The following is a 22713-nucleotide window of genomic DNA, read 5'->3' on the forward strand; positions in this document are numbered from 1 at the left end:
CCAAGTTGACTCTTTAAGTTCGCTCGCCAGGTCGACTCGCCAAGTCAGCTCACCATGTCATCTCAACGAACCAACTCGCCGAGTCGCCTCACCACGTCGGCTCTCTAATACCACTCGCCAAGTCGCCCCACCAACTCGCCCCGTTAGGCCCACTCGCCACATCGCCCTGTTAGGCCCACTCTCACCAAGTGGACTCTTTAAGTCTGCTCATAAAGTCGAGCCACCAAGTACTCTCACCAAGTCGACTCTTTAAGTCCTTTCATCGAGTCACCCCACCAAGTACTCTCACCAAGTCAACTCTTTAGGTCCGTTCGTAGAGTCACCCCACCAAGTCGACCCTTCAAGTGCGTTCATCAAGTCACCCCACCAAGTCGACTCTTTAAGTTCACTCATCAAGCCACCCCGCCAGGTCAGCCCACAAATTACTCTCACCAAGTCGACTCTTTAAGTTCGTTCATCAAGTCACCCCGCCAGGTCGGCCCACCAAGTGGACTCTTTAAGTTCGTTCATGAAGTCACTCTGCCAAGTCGGCCCACCAGGTCGACTCTTTAAGTTCGTTCATCAAGTCACCCCGCCAGGTCAGCCCACCAACTACTCTCACCAAGTCGACTCTTTAAGTTTGCTCACCAAGTCACCCCGCCAAGTCGGCCCACCAAGTACTCTCACCAGGTCGACTCTTTAGGTTTGTTCATCAGGTCACCCCACCGAGTACTCTCACCAAGTCGACTCTTTAGGTTCGTTAATCAAGTCGCCCCGCCAGGTCGGCCCACCAACTACTCTCACCAAGTCGACCCTTTAAGTTCGGTCATCAACTCACCCCGCCAGGTCGGCCCACCAAGTACTCTCACAAAGTCGACTCTTTAGGTTCGTTCATCAATTCACCCTGCCAGCTCGGCCCACCAAGTTCTCTCGCCAGGTCGACTCTTTAAGTTCGTTCATCAAGTCACCCTGCCAGTTCGACCCACCAAGTACTCTCACAAAGTCGACTCTCTAAGTTCGTTAATCAAGTCACCCTGCCAGGTCAGCCCACCAAGTACTCTCACCAAGTCACCCCGCTAGTTCGACCCACCAAGTCGACTCTTTAAGTTCGTTCATCAAGTCACCCGGCCAAGTCGGCCCACCAAGTCGACTCTTTAAGTCCGTTCATCAAGTCACGTGACCAGGTCAGCCCACCGAGTACTCTCACCAAGTCGACTCTTTAAGTTTGTTCATCAAGTCACCCGGCCAGATCGGCCCACCAAGTACTCTCACCAAGTCGACTCTCTAAGTCTGTTCATCAGGTCACCCCACCGAGTACTCTCACCAAGTCAACTCTTTAGGTCCGTTCATCAAGTCACCCCGCAAAGTCGACCCTCTAAGTTCGTTCATCGAGTCACCCGACCAAGTCGACTGTTTAAGTCCTTTCATCAAGTCACCCCGCCAAGCCGACTCTTTAAGTCCGTTCATCAAGTCGCCAGAACAACTACTCTCACCAAGTCGACTCTATAAGTCCGTTCATCAAGTCGGCCCACCAAGTACTCCCACCAAGTCGACTCTTTAAGTCCGTTCATCAGTTCACCCCGCCAAGTACTCTCACCAAGTAAACTCTTTAGGTCCGTTCATCGAGTCACCCCGCCAAGTCGACCCTTTAAGTCCGTTCATCAAGTCGCCCCGCCGAGTTGCTTCTCTAAGCCCACTCACCATGTCAGCTCACCAAGTCGGTTGTTCAAGTACGTTGCCAAGTCAACTCTTTAAGTTCGCTCACCAGGTCAGCCCGCCCAAGTCGCCTCTTTAAGTTCGTTCGCCAGGTCGGCCCGCCCAAGTCGCATCAGCGGGCTAACTCGCCGAGTCACCTCACGAAGTTGACTCTTTAAGTGCGCTCACCAAGTCGACTCACCATCTCGCCTCGATAAGTTGGCTTGCCGAGTTACCCCACCAAGCCGTCGCCTCTTTAAGCCCGCTCACCGTGTCAGCTCGTCAGGTCGGCTCACCAAGTCGACTAATCAAGTAGGCCCACCAAGTCGCCTCAAGGATAGCTCCTCACCGTGAGTCGCCTCACCATGTTGACTCTTTGAGCCCGCTCGCCAGGTCGCCTCACCAAGTCGACTCGAGTACGTTGCCAAGTCGACTCTTTAAGTTCGCTCGCCAGGTCGACTCGCCAAGTCAGCTCACCATGTCATCTCAACGAACCAACTCGCCGAGTCGCCTCACCACGTCGGCTCTCTAATACCACTCGCCAAGTCGCCCCACCAACTCGCCCCGTTAGGCCCACTCGCCACATCGCCCTGTTAGGCCCACTCTCACCAAGTGGACTCTTTAAGTCTGCTCATAAAGTCGAGCCACCAAGTACTCTCACCAAGTCGACTCTTTAAGTCCTTTCATCGAGTCACCCCACCAAGTACTCTCACCAAGTCAACTCTTTAGGTCCGTTCGTAGAGTCACCCCACCAAGTCGACCCTTCAAGTGCGTTCATCAAGTCACCCCACCAAGTCGACTCTTTAAGTTCACTCATCAAGCCACCCCGCCAGGTCAGCCCACAAATTACTCTCACCAAGTCGACTCTTTAAGTTCGTTCATCAAGTCACCCCGCCAGGTCGGCCCACCAAGTGGACTCTTTAAGTTCGTTCATGAAGTCACTCTGCCAAGTCGGCCCACCAGGTCGACTCTTTAAGTTCGTTCATCAAGTCACCCCGCCAGGTCAGCCCACCAACTACTCTCACCAAGTCGACTCTTTAAGTTTGCTCACCAAGTCACCCCGCCAGGTCGGCCCACCAAGTACTCTCACCAGGTCGACTCTTTAGGTTTGTTCATCAGGTCACCCCACCGAGTACTCTCACCAAGTCGACTCTTTAGGTTCGTTAATCAAGTCGCCCTGCCAGGTCGGCCCACCAACTACTCTCACCAAGTCGACCCTTTAAGTTCGGTCATCAACTCACCCCGCCAGGTCGGCCCACCAAGTACTCTCACAAAGTCGACTCTTTAGGTTCGTTCATCAATTCACCTTGCCAGCTCGGCCCACCAAGTTCTCTCGCCAGGTCGACTCTTTAAGTTCGTTCATCAAGTCACCCTGCCAGTTCGACCCACCAAGTACTCTCACAAAGTCGACTCTCTAAGTTCGTTCATCAAGTCACCCTGCCAGGTCAGCCCACCAAGTACTCTCACCAAGTCACCCCGCTAGTTCGACCCACCAAGTCGACTCTTTAAGTTCGTTCATCAAGTCACCCGGCCAAGTCGGCCCACCAAGTCGACTCTTTAAGTCCGTTCATCAAGTCACGTGACCAGGTCAGCCCACCGAGTACTCTCACCAAGTCGACTCTTTAAGTTTGTTCATCAAGTCACCCGGCCAGATCGGCCCACCAAGTACTCTCACCAAGTCGACTCTCTAAGTCTGTTCATCAGGTCACCCCACCGAGTACTCTCACCAAGTCAACTCTTTAGGTCCGTTCATCAAGTCACCCCGCAAAGTCGACCCTCTAAGTTCGTTCATCGAGTCACCCGACCAAGTCGACTGTTTAAGTCCTTTCATCAAGTCACCCCGCCAAGCCGACTCTTTAAGTCCGTTCATCAAGTCGCCAGAACAACTACTCTCACCAAGTCGACTCTATAAGTCCGTTCATCAAGTCGGCCCACCAAGTACTCCCACCAAGTCGACTCTTTAAGTCCGTTCATCAGTTCACCCCGCCAAGTACTCTCACCAAGTAAACTGTTTAGGTCCGTTCATCGAGTCACCCCGCCAAGTCGACCCTTTAAGTCCGTTCATCAAGTCGCCCCGCCGAGTTGCTTCTCTAAGCCCACTCACCATGTCAGCTCACCAAGTCTTTTGTTCAAGTACGTTGCCAAGTCAACTCTTTAAGTTCGCTCACCAGGTCAGCCCGCCCAAGTCGCCTCTTTAAGTTCGTTCGCCAGGTCGGCCCGCCCAAGTCGCATCAGCGGGCTAACTCGCCGAGTCACCTCGCGAAGTTGACTCTTTAAGTGCGCTCACCAAGTCGACTCACCATCTCGCCTCGATAAGTTGGCTTGCCGAGTTACCCCACCAAGCCGTCGCCTCTTTAAGCCCGCTCACCGTGTCAGCTCGTCAGGTCGGCTCACCAAGTCGACTAATCAAGTAGGCCCACCAAGTCGCCTCAAGGATAGCTCCTCACCGTGAGTCGCCTCACCATGTTGACTCTTTGAGCCCGCTCGCCAGGTCGCCTCACCAAGTCGACTCGAGTACGTTGCCAAGTCGACTCTTTAAGTTCGCTCGCCAGGTCGACTCGCCAAGTCAGCTCACCATGTCATCTCAACGAACCAACTCGCCGAGTCGCCTCACCACGTCGGCTCTCTAATACCACTCGCCAAGTCGCCCCACCAACTCGCCCCGTTAGGCCCACTCGCCACATCGCCCTGTTAGGCCCACTCTCACCAAGTGGACTCTTTAAGTCTGCTCATAAAGTCGAGCCACCAAGTACTCTCACCAAGTCGACTCTTTAAGTCCTTTCATCGAGTCACCCCACCAAGTACTCTCACCAAGTCAACTCTTTAGGTCCGTTCGTAGAGTCACCCCACCAAGTCGACCCTTCAAGTGCGTTCATCAAGTCACCCCACCAAGTCGACTCTTTAAGTTCACTCATCAAGCCACCCCGCCAGGTCAGCCCACAAATTACTCTCACCAAGTCGACTCTTTAAGTTCGTTCATCAAGTCACCCCGCCAGGTCGGCCCACCAAGTGGACTCTTTAAGTTCGTTCATGAAGTCACTCTGCCAAGTCGGCCCACCAGGTCGACTCTTTAAGTTCGTTCATCAAGTCACCCCGCCAGGTCAGCCCACCAACTACTCTCACCAAGTCGACTCTTTAAGTTTGCTCACCAAGTCACCCCGCCAGGTCGGCCCACCAAGTACTCTCACCAGGTCGACTCTTTAGGTTTGTTTATCAGGTCAGCCCACCGAGTACTCTCACCAAGTCGACTCTTTAAGTTCGTTCATCAAGTCGCCCCGCCAGGTCGGCCCACCAACTACTCTCACCAAGTCGACCCTTTAAGTTAGGTCATCAACTCACCCCGCCAGGTCGGCCCACCAAGTACTCTCACAAAGTCGACTCTTTAGGTTCGTTCATCAATTCACCCCGCCAGCTCGGCCCACCAAGTTCTCTCACCAGGTCGACTCTTTAAGTTCGTTCATCAAGTCACCCCGCCAGTTCGACCCACCAAGTACTCTCACAAAGTCGACTCTCTAAGTTCGTTCATCAAGTCACCCTGCCAGGTCAGCCCACCAAGTACTCTCACCAAGTCACCTCGCTAGTTCGACCCACCAAGTCGACTCTTTAAGTTCGTTCATCAAGTCACCCAGCCAAGTCGGTCCACCAAGTCGACTCTTTAAGTCCGTTCATCAAGTCACGTGACCAGGTCAGCCCACCGAGTACTCTCGCCAAGTCGACTCTTTAAGTTTGTTCATCAAGTCACCCGGCCAGGTCGGCCCACCAAGTCACCAAGTACTCTCACCAAGTCGACTCTCTAAGTCCGTTCATCAAGTCACCCCGCCAGGTCGGCCCAGCAAGTCGAATCTTTAAGTCCGTTCATCAAGTCACCCCACCAAGTACTCTAACCAAGTCGATTCTTCGAGTGCGTTCATCAAGTCACCCGACCAACTACTCTCACCAAGTCGACTCTTTAACTATGTTCATCAAGTCACCCCACCAAGCACTCTCACCACGTCAACTCTTTAGGTCCGTTCATAAAGTCACCCCACCAAGTCGACCCTTCAAGTGCGTTCATCAAGTCACCCCACCAAGTACTCTCACCAATTCGACTCTTTAAGTCTTTTCATCAAGTCACCACACCGAGTACTCTCACCAAGTCAACTCTTTAGGACCGTTCATCAAGTCACCTCGCCAAGTCGACCCTTGAAGTCCGTTCATGAAGTCACCCCACCAAGTACTCCCACCAAGTCGACTCTTTAAGTCAGTTCACGAAGTCACCCAACCAGGTCGGCCCACCAAGGACTCTCACCAAGTCGACTCACCAAGTCTGTTCATCAGGTCACCCCACCGAGTACTCTCACCAAGTCAACTCTTTAGGTCCGTTCATCAAGTCACCCCGCAAAGTCGACCCTCTAAGTTTGTTCATCGAGTCACCCGACCAAGTCGACTGTTTAAGTCCTTTCATCAAGTCACCCCGCCAAGCCGACTCTTTAAGTCCGTTCATCAAGTCGCCAGAACAACTACTCTCACCAAGTCGACTCTATAAGTCCGTTCATCAAGTCGGCCCACCAAGTACTCCCACCAAGTCGACTCTTTAAGTCCGTTCATCAGTTCACCCCGCCAAGTACTCTCACCAAGTCAACTCTTTAGGTCCGTTCATCGAGTCACCCCGCCAAGTCGACCCTTTATGTCCGTCCATCAAGTCGCTCCGCCAAGTACTCTCACCAAGTCGACCCTTTAAGTCCTTTCATCAAGTCACCCCACCAAGTCGACTCTTCAAGTCCGTTCATCAAGTCACCAGAACAAGTAGTCTAACCAAGTCGACTCTTTAAGTCCGTCCATAAAGTCACCCCACCAGGTCGGCCCACCAAGTACTCCCACCAAGCCGAATCTTTATGTTCGTTCATCAGTTCAGCCCACCAAGTACTCTCACCAAGTTGACTCTTTAAGTCTGCTCATCAAGTCGAGCCAGTAGGTACTCTCACCAAGTCGACTCTTTGAGTCCGTTCATCAAGTCGCCCCACCAAGTACTCTAACCAAGTCGATTCTTCAAGTGCGTTCATCAAGTCGCCCCACCAAGTACTCTCACCAAGTCGACTCTTTAAGTCCTTTCATCGAGTCACCCCGCCAAGTAATCTCACCAAGTCAACTCTTTAGGTCCGTTCATAGAGTCACCCCACCAAGTCGACCCTTCAAGTGCGTTCATCAAGTCTCCCCGCCAGGTCGGCCCACGAAGTCGAATCTCTAAGTCCGTTCATCAAGTCACCGTCCCGATCTGGCCGAGCCGTTCTGGCCGAGCCATGCTGGCCGAGCCGATCTGGGCGAGCCGATCTGGGCGAGCCATTCTGGCCGACCCGATCTGGCCGAGCCGATCTGGGCGACCCGTTCTGGGCGAGCCGATCTGGGCGACCCGTTCTGGCCGAGCCATGCTGGCCGAGCCGTTCCGGCCGAGCCATGCTGGCCGAGCCGATCTAGGCGAGCCGATCTGGGCGAGCCGTTCTGGCCGAGCCTTGCTGGCCGAGCCGATCTGGGCGAGCCGTTCTGGCCGAGCCGATCTGGGCGAGTCGTTCTGGCCGAGCCTTGCTGGCCGAGCCGATCTGGGCGAGCCGTTCTGGCCGAGCCGATCTGGCCGATCTCCAAAAACGGTGTCGTGGATGGCTGTTTGGTCGCCTCTGTGCCAACTCGATCGGCACAACATTGGGAATGGTTCAACAGCGGTTGTCGTTCCAATGTGTCATCGGGATGTCTTGGAACGCGGCCTTTCAAGGGCGAGCTCGCGTCTAGCACTTGGATTGTGCGTCGTCACAAGTGATTGGGGAGATCTCTCTGTGAACGGCGGCATGTGCGATTGCAAGAGAAAATTGACTTAGTAGTCGGAGCATTGGCCTCGGGCCATTGTGACGGCCTTGCAATTTCTCTATAATTGCAACCTATGTTTGCGCAGTAGCAGAGTTTGCACGTTAGATTGGCCTTTGTTCTTGACAGTTCGAAGTACTCTCACCAAGTCAGCAAGTCACCATGCTGGCCGAGCCGATCTGGCCGAGCCGATCTGGGCGAGCCATTCTGGCCGAGCCGATCTGGCCGAGCCGATCTGGGCGAGCCATTCTGGCCGAGCCGATCTGGGCGACCCGTTCTGGCCGAGCCTTTCTGGGCGAGCCGTTCTGGCTGAGCCATGCTGGCCGAGCCGATCTGGGTGAGCCGATCTGGGCGAGCCGTTCTGGCCGAGCCTTGCTGGCCGAGCCGATCTGGGCGAGCCGTTCTGGCCGAGCCATGCTGGCCGAGCCGTGCTGGCCGAGCCATGCTGGCCGAGCCGATCTAGCCAATCTCCAAAAACGGTGTCGTGGATGGCTGTTTGGTCGCCTCTGTGCCAACTCGATCGGCACAGCATTGGGAATGGTTCGACAGCGGTTGTCGTTCCAATGTGTCATCGGGATGTCTTGGAACGTGGCCTTTCAAGGGCGAGCTCGCGTCTAGCACTTGGATTGTGCGTCGTCACAAGTGATTGGGGAGATCTCTCTGTGAACGGCGGCATGTGCGATTGCAAGAGAAAATTGACTTAGTGGTCGGAGCATTGGCCTCGGGCCATTGTGACGGCCTTGCAATTTCTCTATAATTGCAACCTATGTTTGCGCAGTAGCAGAGTTTGCACGTTAGATTGGCCTTTGTTCTTGACAGTTCGAAGTACTCTCACCAAGTCAGCAAGTCACCATGCTGGCCGAGCCGATCTGGCCGAGCCGATCTGGGCGAGCCATTCTGGGCGAGCCGATCTGGGCGAGCTCCAAAAACGGTGTCGTGGATTGCTGTTTGGTCACATTTTTCATTGAATTGGATTTTTAAGGGAGTTGTCCGCGCTATCGCAGATTTCTAATGCAGAGCGAGCCTCGCACTAATAGCTTATATAGGAGAGGTTGTTGCCGCGAGCCTCTCCCGTGCCCCTTTCATTCATTCAACATTGGTGTCTAGGCGGATCGGATTGTTGGGTTTTCAAACGGTGTATGCCGATGTTGAATGAATGGAATGGGCATGAAGCGATCTCAGTGCTTTTCCTCGGCTCTCCTTTAGATCATGTTTTGCGATGACTCAATTTTGGAAAATGTGAGGCAGCGGTTGCCGATCCATGGCGTGTGTTTTTGGTGGTTTTAAAACTTGATCTAAACGTGAGGCCTTGTCTAGCACTCCGGCGTTGCTTGGTATAATGGCAATTTGCTATGGGTGCTCGGCGCTCTAGCAATTTGTCATGTTGTACTTATCGCGGCTACATGGGAGCTTTAATATCGAAAGCTCTCGGCGAAAAATGGTGGCCGAGCCATGCTGGCCGACCCGATCTGGCTTAGCCGTTTTCGTCGACTCGATCTGGCTCTCGTTTCTCACTCCATCGGCACAAATTCGGGAGTTGTTCGACAGCGGTTGTCGTTCCAATGTGTCATTGCGGTGATCTGGAGAGCGATGCTAAGTGCGGGAGCTTGCGTCTAGCATTTGGGGATGTTTGTGCAAGCGAGCAGGGGAGCTTCTCTCATCGGAACCTCTCCGTGGCCTTTGAATATAGGCCCAGTGCTGACGATATCGATGGATACGAGCCTTGGATTATAAAATTGTTCAGCTAACATTGGTTTTTGTGAGAGATGGGTACGAAAGCACTTCCCGATCGATACGCGGGAGTTCCCTAAGATCGCCTCTGTGCCAACTCGATCGGCACAACATTGGGAATGGTTCAACAGCGGTTGTCGTTCCAATGTGTCATCGGGATGTCTTGGAACGCGGCCTTTCAAGGGCGAGCTCGCGTCTAGCACTTGAATTGTGCGTCGTCACAAGTGAATGGGGAGATCTCTCTGTGAACGGCGGCATGGCGATTGCAAGAGAAAATTGACTTAGTAGTCGGAGCATTGGCCTCGGGCCATTGTGACGGCCTTGCAATTTCTCTATAATTGCAACCTATGTTTGCGCAGTAGCAGAGTTTGCATGTTAGATTGGCCTTTGTTCTTGACAGTTCGAAGTACTCTCGCCGAGTCAGCAAGTCACCATGCTGGCCGAGCCGATCTGGCCGAGCCATGCTCGCCGAGCCGATCTGGGCGAGCCATTCTGGCCGAGCCGATCTGGGCGAGCTCCAAAAACGGTGTCGTGGATGGCTGTTTGGTCACATTTTTCATTGAATTGGATTTTTAAGGATTTTGTCCGCGCTGTCGCAGATTTCTAATGCAGAGCGAGCCTCGCACTAATAGCTTATATAGGAGAGGTTGTTGCCGCGAGCCTCTCCCGTGCCCCTTTCATTCATTCAACATTGGTGTCTAGGCGGATCGGATTGTTGGGTTTTCAAACGGTGTATGCCGATGTTGAATGAATGAAAGGGGCATGAAGCGATCTCAGTGCTTTTCCTCGGCTCTCCTTTAGATCATGTTTTGCGATGACTCAATTTTGGAAAAGGTGAGGCAGCGGTTGCCGATCCATGGCGTGTGTTTTTTGGTGGTTTTAAAACTTGATCTAAACGTGAGCCCTTGTCTAGCACTCCGGCGTTGCTTGGTATAATGGCAATTTGCTATGGGTGCTCGGCGCTCTAGCAATTTGTCATGGTGTACTTATCGCGGCTACATGGGAGCTTTAATATCGAAAGCTCTCGGCGAAAAATGGTGGCCGAGCCATGCTGGCCGACCCGATCTGGCTTAGCCGTTTTCGTCGACCCGATCTGGCTCTTCTTTCTCACTCCATCGGCACAAATTCGGGAGTTGTTCGACAGCGGTTGTCATTCCAATGTGTCATTGCGGTGATCTGGAGAGCGATGCTAAGGGCTGGAGCTTGCGTCTAGCATTTGGGGATGTTTGTGCAAGAGAGCAAGTGAGCTTCTCTTATCGGAACCTCTCCGCGGCCTTTGAATATAGACCCAGTGCCGACGATATCGATGGATACGAGCCTTGGATTCTAAAATTGTTCAGCTAACATTGGTTTTTGTGAGAGATGGGTACGAAAGCACTTCCCGATCGATTCGCGGGAGCTCCCTAAGATCGCCTCTGTGCCAACTCGATCGGCACAACATTGGGAATGGTTCGACAGCGGTTGTCGTTCCAATGTGTCATCGGGATGTCTTGGAACGCGGCCTTTCAAGGGCGAGATCGCGTCTAGCACTTGGATTGTGCGTCGTCACAAGTGAATGGGGAGATCTCTCTGTGAACGGCGGCATGGTGATTGCAAGAGAAAATTGACTTAGTAGTCGGAGCATTGGCCTCGGGCCATTGTGACGGCCTTGCAATTTCTCTATAATTGCAACCTATGTTTGCGCAGTAGCAGAGTTTGCATGTAAGATTGGCCTTTGTTCTTGACAGTTCCAGGAGATGACCTCCGGAACTTCTGGATTGGGCCCCTTCAAGGTGAAATTCATCCAGTTGATCGGATGAGCTCGATGACCATTTCACTCCCTTGGCTCCATGAATTCAAATCCCATCCAGCTGCCGTGAAGCCATCCCGATTTTGCTATGCGAGGGCTCTCTCCCCAGAGTCGTTCTCTTCGCAACAACTTCTTTGGCAAAAAAATTTCGGAATGGTTCGGCAGCGGTTGTCGTTCCAATGGTGCCGTTGTGGTGGTTGCCTGGGCAGCGATCTGAAGGGCGAGCCGTCGTCTAGCAGTTGGGCTGCGCATCACAGGTGACAAGGGAGCCTTTGTAATCGGAAGCTCCCCGTGACCATTCGATGAGAAGAGCCATTGCTTGTGTGAGCAAGGACGAATGCAGCCTCGGATTCCAAACGAAATCAACGACATCGGATCTATATATAAGAGCGGAATGAAGCAGAAGCCCGTTTGCCATGCGCGGCTCCCCAAACTTGCTCGTCTTTCTCACTCCATCGGCACAAATTCGGGAGTTGTTCAACAGCGGTTGTCGTTCCAATGTGTCATTGCGGCGATCTGGAGAGCGATGCTAAGGGCGGGAGCTTGTGTCTAGCATTTGGGATGTTTGTGCGAGCGAGCAGGGGAGCTTCTCTTATCGGAACCTCTCCGTGGCCTTTGAATATATAGACCCAGTGCCGACGATATCGATGGATACGAGCCTTGGATTCTAAATTTGTTCACAGCTAAGATTGGTTTTTGTGAGAGATGGGTACGAAAGCACATCCCGATTGCTACGCGGGAGCTCCCTAAGGTCGCCTCTGTGCCAACTCGATCGGCACAACATTGGGAATGGTTCGACAGCGGTTGTCATTCCAATGCGTCATCGGGGGATGTCTTGGGAAGTGGCCTGGCCTTTCAAGGGCGAGCTCGCGTCTATCACTTGGATTGTGCGTCGCGTCGCAAGTGAATGGGGAGATCTCTCTGTGAACGGCGGCATGGTGATTGCAAGAGAAAATTGACTTAGTCGGAGCATTGGCCTCGGGCCACTGTGATGGCCTGGCAATTTCTCTTTAATTGCAACCTATGTTTGCGCAGTAGCAGAGTTTGCAAGTAAGACGGTCCTTGTTCTTGAGAGTTCCAGGAGATGACCTCCGGAACTTTTGGATTGGGCCCCTTCAAGGTGAAATTCATCCAGTTGATCGGATGAGCTCGATGACCATTTCAGTCCCTTGGCTCCATGAATTCACATCTCCTAACCGACGACAATCTTTTGCTCCTTAGACGACCTCATAATAAATTGGGTCGTGGATGGCTGTTTGGTCAGGATTTTCAACGATTTGGATTTTTATGGCGGATGTCGGCGTGTTCGCTAATTTCTAATGCAGAGCGAGCCTCGCACTAATAGCTTATATAGGAGAGGTTGTTGCCGCGAACCTCTCCCGTGCCCCTCTCATTGATTCAACGGCGGTGTCGAGGCGGATGGAAATGTCGGATTTTGAAACGGTGGACGCCGACGTTGAATCAATTGGAGGGGCATGAAGCCCACCCTCGAGGTGCTATTCCTCGACTCTCCTTTAGATCATGTTTTCTTGTCACTCAGCTGGCGCAATTTCGGAAAGCAGTTGGGCTGCGCGTCACGAGTGACAAGGGAGCCTTTGTGATCGGAAGCTCCCCGTGGCCATTCGATGAGAAGAGCCATTGCTTGTGTGAGCAAGGACGAATGCAGCCTCGGATTCCAAACGAAATCAACGACATCGGATCTATATACAAGAGCGGAATGAAGCAGCAGCCCGTTTGCGATGCGCGGCTCCCCAAAGTTGCTATTCTTTCTCACTCCATCGGGGCACAAATTCGGGAGTTGTTCGACAGCGGTCGTCGTTCCAATGGGTGTCATTGCGGCGAAATTTGTTCACAGCTAAGATTGGTTTTTGTGAGAGATGGGTATGAAAGCACATCCCGATTGCTGCGCGGGAGCTCCCTAAGGTCGCCTCTGTGCCAACTCGATCGGCACAACATTGGGAATGGTTCGACAGCGGTTGTCGTTCCAATGTGTCATCGGGGGATGTCTTGGAAAGTGGTCTTTCTTTCACTGAATGGGGGATGTCTTGGAAAGTGGTCTTTCTTTCAAGGGCGAGCTCGCGTCTAGCACTTGGACTGTGCGTCGCGTCACAAGTGAATGGGGAGATCTCTCTGTGAACGGCGGCATGGTGATTGCAAGAGAAAATTGACTTAGTCGGAGCCATTGGCCTCGGGCCATTGTGACGGCCTCGCAATTTCTCTTTAATTGCAACCTATGTTTGCGCAGTAGCAGAGTTTGCATGTAAGATGGGCCTTGTTCTCGAGAGTTCCAGGAGATGACCTCCGGAACTTTTGGATTGGGCCCCTTCAAGGTGAAATTCATCCAGCTCGATGACCATTTCAGTCCCTCGGCTCCATGAACTCACATCTCCCAACCGATGACAATCTTTTGCTCCTCTGCCGACCTCATAAAAAATTGGGTCGTGAATGGCTGTTTGGTAGGAATTTTAAAGGATTTGGATTTTCAAGGCGGATGTCGGTGTGTTCGCTAATTTCTAATGCAGAGCGAGCCTCGCACTAATAGCTTATATAGGAGAGGTGGTTGCCGCGAGCCTCTCCCGTGCCCCTCTCATTGATTCAACGCCGGTGTCAAGGCGGATGGATATGTCGGATTTTGAAACGGTGGACGCCGACGTTGAATCAATTAGAGGGGCATGAAGCCCACCCTGGATGTGCTATTCCTCGACTCTCCTTTAAATCATGTTTTCTTCTCGCTCAGCTTGGCGCAATTTCGGAAAAAGGTTTTGGCAGCGGTTGCCATCCCTCACCGCGTCTACTTGGTGATTTTAAAACTCGATCTAAAACGGGAGCCCTCGCCTAGCACCTCCGTCTGGTGTTGCTCGGGTATTGCATAAAATTATGCCAACGGCGCGAATCCCCCAACGAATGCCTACGCTTGGACCCTCTCTTAGATCACCTTCTTCGATCACTCGACCGACGCAACTACGGAAGAGACTTGGCAGCGGTTGCCATTCTACAGCACGTCTGTTCAGCGATTTCGAAGTTGATCTAATGGCGAGCCCTTGTCTCTAGCCATGAGGTGGGTGCTTGGCGCTCTAGCAAAATTTTTTGCGTGCCTATCGCGGCTACAATGGGAGAGGTGGTTGCCGCGAGCCTCTCCCGTGCCCCCCTCATTGATTCAACGCCGCTGTCAGGGCGGATGGATATGTCGGATTTCGAAACGGTGGACGCCGACGTTGAATCAATTAGAGGGGCATGAAGCCCACCCTCGAGGGTGCTATTCCTGGACTCTCCTTTAGATCATGTTTTCTTGTCACTCAGCTGGCGCAATTTCGGAAAAAGGTTTGGCAGCGGTTGCCAGCCCTCACCGCGTCTACTCGGTGATTTTAAAACTCGATCTAAAACGGGAGCCCTCGTCTAGCACCTCCGTCCGGTGTTGCTCGGGTATTGCATAAATTTATGCCATCGGCGCGAATCCCCCAACGAATGCCTACGCTTGGACCCTCTCTTAGATCACCTTCTTCGATCACTCGACCGACGCAACTACGGAAGAGACTTGGCAGCGGTTGCCATTCTACAGCGCGTCTGTTCAGCGATTTCGAAGTTGATCTAATGGCGAGCCCTTGTCTCTAGGCATGAGGTGGGTGCTTGGCGCTCTAGCAAAACTTTTTGCGTGCCTATCGCGGCTACAACGGGAGAGGTGGTTGCCACGAGCCTCTCCCGTGCCCCCCTCATTGATTCAACGCCGCTGTCAGGGCGGATGGATATGTCGGATTTTGAAACGGTGGACGGCGACGTTGAATCAATTAGAGGGGCATGAAGCCCACCCTCGAGGGTGCTATTCCTGGTCTCTCCTTTAGATCATGTTTTCTTGTCACTCAGCTGGCGCAATTTCGGAAAAAGGTTTGGCAGCGGTTGCCAGCCCTCACCGCGTCTACTCGGTGATTTTAAAACTCGATCTAAAACGGGAGCCCTCGTCTAGCACCTCCGTCCGGTGTTGCTCGGGTATTGCATAAATTTATGCCATCGGCGTGAATCCCCCAATGAATGCCTACGCTTGGACTCTCTCTTAGATCACCTTCTTCGATCACTCGACCGACGCAACTACGGAAGAGACTTGGCAGCGGTTGCCATTCTACAGCGCGTCTGTTCAGCGATTTCGAAGTTGATCTAATGGCGAGCCCTTGTCTCTAGCCATGAGGTGGGTGCTTGGCGCTCTAGCAAAATTTTTTGCGTGCCTATCGCGGCTACAACGGGAGAGGCGGTTGCCGCGAGCCTCTCCCGTGCCCCCCTCATTGATTCAACGCCGCTGTCAGGGCGGATGGATATGTCGGATTTTGAAACGGTGGACGGCGACGTTGAATCAATTAGAGGGGCATGAAGCCCACCCTCGAGGGTGCTATTCCTGGGCTCTCCTTTAGATCATGTTTTCTTGTCACTCGGCTGGCGCAATTTCGGAAAAAGGTTTGGCAGCGGTTGCCAGCCCTCACCGCGTCTACTAGGTGATTTTAAAACTCGATCTAAAACGGGAGCCCTCGTCTAGCACCTCCGTCCGGTGTTGCTCGGGTATTGCATAAATTTATGCCATCGGCGCGAATCCCCCAACGAATGCCTACGCTTGGACCCTCTCTTAGATCACCTTCTTCGATCACTCGACCGACGCAACTACGGAAGAGACTTGGCAGCGGTTGCCATTCTACAGCGCGTCTGTTCAGCGATTTCGAAGTTGATCTCATGGCGAGCCCTTGTCTCTAGGCATGAGGTGGGTGCTTGGCGCTCTAGCAAAATTTTTTTGCGTGCCTATCGCGGCTACAAGGGGAGAGGTGGTTGCCGCGAGCCTCTCCCGTGCCCCCCTCATTGATTCAACGCCGCTGTCAGGGCGGATGGATATGTCGGATTTTGAAACGGTGGACGGCGACGTTGAATCAATTAGAGGGGCATGAAGCCCACCCTCGAGGGTGCTATTCCTGGACTCTCCTTTAGATCATGTTTTCTTGTCACTCAGCTGGCGCAATTTCAGAAAAAGGTTTGGCAGCGGTTGCCAGCCCTCACCGCGTCTACTCGGTGATTTTAAAACTCGATCTAAAACGGGAGCCCTCGTCTAGCACCTCCGTCCGGTGTTGCTCGGGTATTGCATAAATTTATGTCATCGGCGCGAATCCCCCAACGAATGCCTACGCTTGGACCCTCTCTTAGATCACCTTCTTCGATCACTCGACCGACGCAACTACGGAAGAGACTTGGCAGCGGTTGCCATTCTACAGCGCGTCTGTTCAGCGATTTCGAAGTTGATCTAATGGCGAGCCCTTGTCTCTAGCCATGAGGTGGGTGCTTGGCGCTCTAGCAAAATTTTTTGCGTGCCTATCGCGGCTACAATGGGAGAGGTGGTTGCCGCGAGCCTCTTCCGTGCCCCCCTCATTGATTCAACGCCGCTGTCAGGGCGGATGGATATGTCGGATTTTGAAATGGTGGACGCCGACGTTGAATCAATTAGAGGGGCATGAAGCCCACCCTCGAGGGTGCTATTCCTGGGCTCTCCTTTAGATCATGTTTTCTTGTCACTCAGCTGGCGCAATTTCGGAAAAAGGTTTGGCAGCGGTTGCCAGCCCTCACCGCTTCTACTTGGTGATTTTAAAACTCGATCTAAAACGGGAGCCCTCGTCTAGCACCTCCGTCCGGTGTTGCTCGGGTAATGCATAAATTTATGCCATCGGCGCGAATCCCCCAACGAATTCCTACGCGTGGACCCTCTCTTAGATCACCTTCTTCGATCACTCGACCGACGCAACTACGGAAGAGACTTGGCAGCGGTTTCCATTCTACAGCGCGTCTGTTCAGCGATTTCGAAGTTGATCTAATGGCGAGCCCTTGTCTCTAGGCATGAGGTGGGTGCTTGGCGCTCTAGCAAAATTTTTTTGCGTGCCTATCGCGGCTACAAGGGGAGAGGTGGTTTCCGCGAAACTCTCCCGTGCCCCCCTCATTGATTCAACGCCGCTGTGAGGGCGGATGGATATGTCGGATTTTGAAACGGTGGACGGCGACGTTGAATCAATTAGAGGGGCATGAAGCCCACCCTCGAGGGTGCTATTCCTGGACTCTCCTTTAGATCATGTTTTCTTGTCACTCAGCTGGCGCAATTTCGGAAAAAGGTTTGGCAGCGGTTGCCAGCCCTCACCGCGTCTACTCGGTGATTTTAAAACTCGATCTAAAACGGGAGCCCTCGTCTAGCACCTCCGTCCGGTGTTGCTCGGGTATTGCATAAATTTATGCCATCGGCGCGAATCCCCCAACGAATGCCTACGCTTGGACCCTCTATTAGATCACCTTCTTCGATCACTCGACCGACGCAACTACGGAAGAGACTTGGCAGCGGTTGCCATTCTACAGCGCGTCTGTTCAGCGATTTCGAAGTTGATCTAATGGCGAGCCCTTGTCTCTAGCCATGAGGTGGGTGCTTGGCGCTCTAGCAAAATTTTTTGCGTGCCTATCGCGGCTACAACGGGAGAGGTGGTTGCCGCGAGCCTCTCCCGTGCCCCCCTCATTGATTCAACGCCGCTGTCAGGGCGGATGGATATGTCGGATTTTGAAACGGTGGACGGCGACGTTGAATCAATTAGAGGGGCATGAAGCCCACCCTCGAGGGTGCTATTCCTGGACTCTCCTTTAGATCATGTTTTCTTGTCACTCAGCTGGCGCAATTTCGGAAAAAGGTTTGGCAGCGGTTGCCAGCCCTCACCGCGTCTACTTGGTGATTTTAAAACTCGATCTAAAACGGGAGCCCTCGTCTAGCACCTCCGTCTGGTGTTGCTCGGGTATTGCATAATTTTTTGCTATCGGCGCGAAACCCCCAACGAATCCCTAGCCTTGGACTCTCTCTTAGGTCACCTTCTTCGATCACTCGACCGACGCAATTACGGAAGAGGCTTGGCAGCGGTTGCCATTCCACAGCGCGTCTGTTCAGCGATTTCGAAGTTGATCTACTAATGGCGAGCCCTTGTCTAGCCATGAGGTGGGTGCTTGGGGCTCTAGCAATTTTTTGTGTGCCTATCGCGGCTACAATGGGAGCTTTGGTACCAAAAGTTCTCGTCGACCCTCCCCAATAGAAATCAGTGCTGGTGTTCGCGAAAGACACGTTATTCCGATTTTTGGAATATTGGCACCAGCATCGTTTCTATTGGGAGGGCCGTGAAGCCATCCCGATTTTGCTATGCGAGGGCTCGCCCCCCAGAGTCGTTCTCTACGCAACAACTTCTTTGGCACAAAATTTTCAGAATGGTTCGGCAGCGGTTGTCATTCCAATGGTGCCGTTGTGGTGGTTGCCTGGGCAGCGATCTGAAGGGCGACCCGTCGTCTAGCAGTTGGCCTGCGCATCACGAGTGACAAGGGAGCCTTTGTTATCGGAAGCTCCCCGTGGCCATTCGATTAGAAGAGCCATTGCTTGTTTGAGCAAGGACGAATGCAGCCTCGGATTCCAAACGAAATCAACGATTTCGGATCCTATATAAGAGCGGAATGAAGCAGCAGCACAGCCCGTTTGCTATGCGCGGCTCCCCAAAGTTGCTCTTCTTTCTCACTCCATTGCCACAATTTCGGGAGTTGTTCGACAGCGGTTGTCGTTCCAATGTGTCATTGCGGTGATCTGGAGAGCGATGCTAAGGGCGGGAGCTTGTGTCTAGAATTTGGGATGTTTGTGCGAGCGAGCAGGGGAGCTTCTCTTATCGGAACCTCTCCGTGGCCTTTGAATATATAGACCCAGTGCCGACGATATCGATGGATGCGAGCCCTTGGATTCCAAATTTGTCCACAGCTGACATTGGTTTTTGTGAGAGATGGGCACGAAAGCACATCCCGATTGCTACGCGGGAGCTCCCTAAGGTCGCCTCTGTGCCAACTCGATCGGCACAACATTGGGAATGGTTCGACAGCGGTTTACGTTCCAATGTGTCATCGGGGGATGTCTTGGAAAGTGGTCTTTCTTTCAAGGGCGAGCTCGCGTCTAGACCTTGGATTGTGCGTCGCGTCACAAGTGAATGGGGAGATCTCTCTATGAACGGCGGCATGGTGATTGCAAGAGAAAATTGAATTTAGTCGGAGCCATTGGCCTCGGGCCATTGTGACGGCCTCGCAATTTCTCTTTAATTGCAACCTATGTTTGCGCAGTAGCAGAGTTTGCATGTAAGATGGGCCTTGTTGTCGAGAGTTCCAGGAGATGACCTCCGGAACTTTTGGATTGGGGGCCCCTTCAAGGTGAAATTCATCCAGTTGATCGGATGAGCTCGATGACCATTTCAGTCCCTCGGCTCCATGAACTCACATCTCCTAACCGATGACAATCTTTTGCTCCTCTGCCGACCCCATAAAAAATTGGGTCGTGAATGGCTGTTTGGTAGGAATTTTAAAGGATTTGGATTTTTAAGGCGGATGTCGGTGTGTTCGCTAATTTCTAATGCAGAGCGAGCCTCGCACTAATAGCTTATATAGGAGAGGTGGTTGCCGCGAGCCTCTCCCGTGCCCCTCTCATTGATTCAACGCCGGTGTCAAGGCGGATGGATATGTCGGATTTTGAAATGGTGGACGCCGACGTTGAATCAATTAGAGGGGCATGGAGCCCACCCCGGATGTGCTATTCCTCGACTCTCCTTTAGATCATGTTTTCTTCTCACTCAGCTGGCGCAATTTCGGAAAAGGGTTTGGCAGCGGTTGCCATCCCTCACCGCGTCTACTCGGTGATTTTAAAACTCGATCTAAAATGGGAGCCCTCGTCTAGCACCTCCGTCCGGTGTTGCTCGGGTATTGCATAAATTTATGCCATCGGCGCGAATCCCCCAACGAAAGCCTACGCTTGGACCCTCTCTTAGATCACCTTCTTCGATCACTCGACCGACGCAACTACGGAAGAGACTTGGCAGCGGTTGCCATTCTACAGCGCGTCTGTTCAGCGATTTCGAAGTTGATCTCATGGCGAGCCCTTGTCTCTAGGCATGAGGTGGGTGCTTGGCGCTCTAGCAAAATTTTTTTGCGTGCCTATCGCGGCTACAAGGGGAGAGGTGGTTGCCGCGAGCCTCTCCCGTGCCCCCCTCATTGATTCAACGCCGCTGTCAGGGCGGATGGATATGTCGGATTTTGAAACGGTGGACGGCGACGTTGAATCAATTAGAGGGGCATGAAGCCCACCCTCGAGGGTGCTATTCCCGGACTCTCCTTTAGATCATGTTTTCTTGTCACTCAGCTGGCGCAATTTCGGAAAAAGGTTTGGCAGCGGTTGCCAGCCCTCACCGCGTCTACTCGGTGATTTTAAAACTCGATCTAAAACGGGAGCCCTCGTCTAGCACCTCCGTCCGGTGTTGCTCGGGTATTGCATAAATTTATGCCATCGGCGCGAATCCCCCAACGAATGCCTACGCTTGGACCCTCTCTTAGATCACCTTCTTCAATCACTCGACCGACGCAACTACGGAAGAGACTTGGCAGCGGTTGCCATTCTACAGCGCGTCTGTTCAGCGATTTCGAAGTTGATCTAATGGCAAGCCCTTGTCTCTAGGCATGAGGTGGGTGCTTGGCGCTCTAGCAAAATTTTTTGCGTGCCTATCACGGCTACAACGGGAGGGGTGGTTGCCGCGAGCCTCTCCCGTGCCCCCCTCATTGATTCAACGCCGCTGTCAGGGCGGATGGATATGTCGGATTTTGAAACGGTGGACGGCGACGTTGAATCAATTGGAGGGGCATGAAGCCCACCCTCGAGGGTGCTATTCCTGGACTCTCCTTTAGATCATGTTTTCTTGTCACTCAGCTGGCGCAATTTCGGAAAAAGGTTTGGCAGCGGTTGCCAGCCCTCACCGCGTCTACTCGGTGATTTTAAAACTCGATCTAAAACGGGAGCCCTCGTCTAGCACCTCCGTTCGGTGTTGCTCGGGTATTGCATAAATTTATGCCATCGGCGCGAATCCCCCAACGAATGCCTACGCTTGGACCCTCTCTTAGATCACCTTCTTCGATCACTCGACCGACGCAACTACGGAAGAGACTTGGCAGCGGTTGCCATTCTACAGCGCGTCTGTTCAGCGATTTCGAAGTTGATCTAATGGCGAGCCCTTGTCTCTAGGCATGAGGTGGGTGCTTGGCGCTCTAGCAAAATTTTTTGCGTGCCTATCGCGGCTACAACGGGAGAGGTGGTTGCCGCGAGCCTCTCCCGTGCCCCCCTCATTGATTCAACGCCGCTGTCAGGGCGGATGGATATGTCGGATTTTGAAACGGTGGACGGCGACGTTGAATCAATTAGAGGGGCATGAAGCCCACCCTCGAGGGTGCTATTCCTGGACTCTCCTTTAGATCATGTTTTCTTGTCACTCAGCTGGCGCAATTTCGGAAAAAGGTTTGGCAGCGGTTGCCAGCCCTCACCGCGTCTACTTGGTGATTTTAAAACTCGATCTAAAATGGGAGCCCTCGTCTAGCACCTCCGTCCGGTGTTGCTCGGGTAATGCATAAATTTATGCCATCGGCGCGAATCCCCCAACGAATGCCTACGCTTGGACCCTCTCTTAGATCACCTTCTTCGATCACTCGATCGACGCAACTACGGAAGAGACTTGGCAGCGGTTGCCATTCTACAGCGCGTCTGTTCAGCGATTTCGAAGTTTTGATCTAATGGCGAGCCCTTGTCTCTAGGCATGAGGTGGGTGCTTGGCGCTCGAGCAAAATTTTTTGCGTGCCTATCGCGGCTACGATGGGAGAGGTGGTTGCCGCGAGCCTCTCCCGTGCCCTCCTCATTGATTCAACGCCGCTGTCAGGGCGGATGGAAATGTCGGATTTTGAAACGGTGGACAGCGACGCTGAATCAATTAGAGGAGCATGAAGCCCACCCTCGAGGGTGCTATTCCTGGACTCTCCTTTAGATCATGTATTCTTGTCACTCAGCTGGCGCAATTTCGGAAAAAGGTTTGGCAGCGGTTGCCAGCCCCTCACCGCGTCTACTTGGTGATTTTAAAACTCGATCTAAAACGGGAGCCCTCGTCTTGCACCTCCGTCCGGTGTTGCTCGGGTATTGCACAAATTTTTGCCATCGGCGCGAATCCCCCAACGAATGCCTACACGCTTGGACCCTCTCTTAGATCACCTTCTTCGATCACTCGACCGACGCAATTACGGAAGAGACTTGGCAGCGGTTGCCATTCTACACCGCGTCCGTTATGCGATTTCGAAGTTGATCTAATGGCGAGCCCTTGTCTATAGCAATGAGGTGGGTACTTGGCGCTCTAGCAAAATTTTTTGCGAGCCTATCGCGGCTACAATGGGAGAGGTGGTTGCCGCGAGCCTCTCCCGTGCCCAGCTCATTGATTCAACGCCGCTGTCAGGGCGGATGGATATGTCGGATTTTGAAACGGTGGACGCCGACGTTGAATCAATTAGAAGGGCATGAAGCCCACCTTCGAGGGTGGTGCTATTCCTGGACTCTCCTTTACATCATGTTTTCTTGTCACTCAGCTGGTGCAATTTCGGAAAAAGGTTTGGCAGCGGTTGCCAGCCCTCACCGCGTCTTCTTGGTGATTTTAAAACTCGATCTAAAACGGGAGCCCTCGTCTAGCGGCTCTGTGCCAACTCGATCGGCACAACATTGGGAAATGGTTCGACAGCGGTTGTCGTTCCAATGTGTCATCGGGGGATGCCTTGGAAAGTGGCCTTTCAAGGGCGAGCTCGCGTCTAGCCCT

The sequence above is a fragment of the Cupressus sempervirens genome, chromosome 1 (genome assembly GCF_028749045.1).
Source record: "Cupressus sempervirens isolate cs-2001-9-10 chromosome 1, ASM2874904v1, whole genome shotgun sequence".
Lineage (NCBI taxonomy): Eukaryota > Viridiplantae > Streptophyta > Pinopsida > Cupressales > Cupressaceae > Cupressus > Cupressus sempervirens.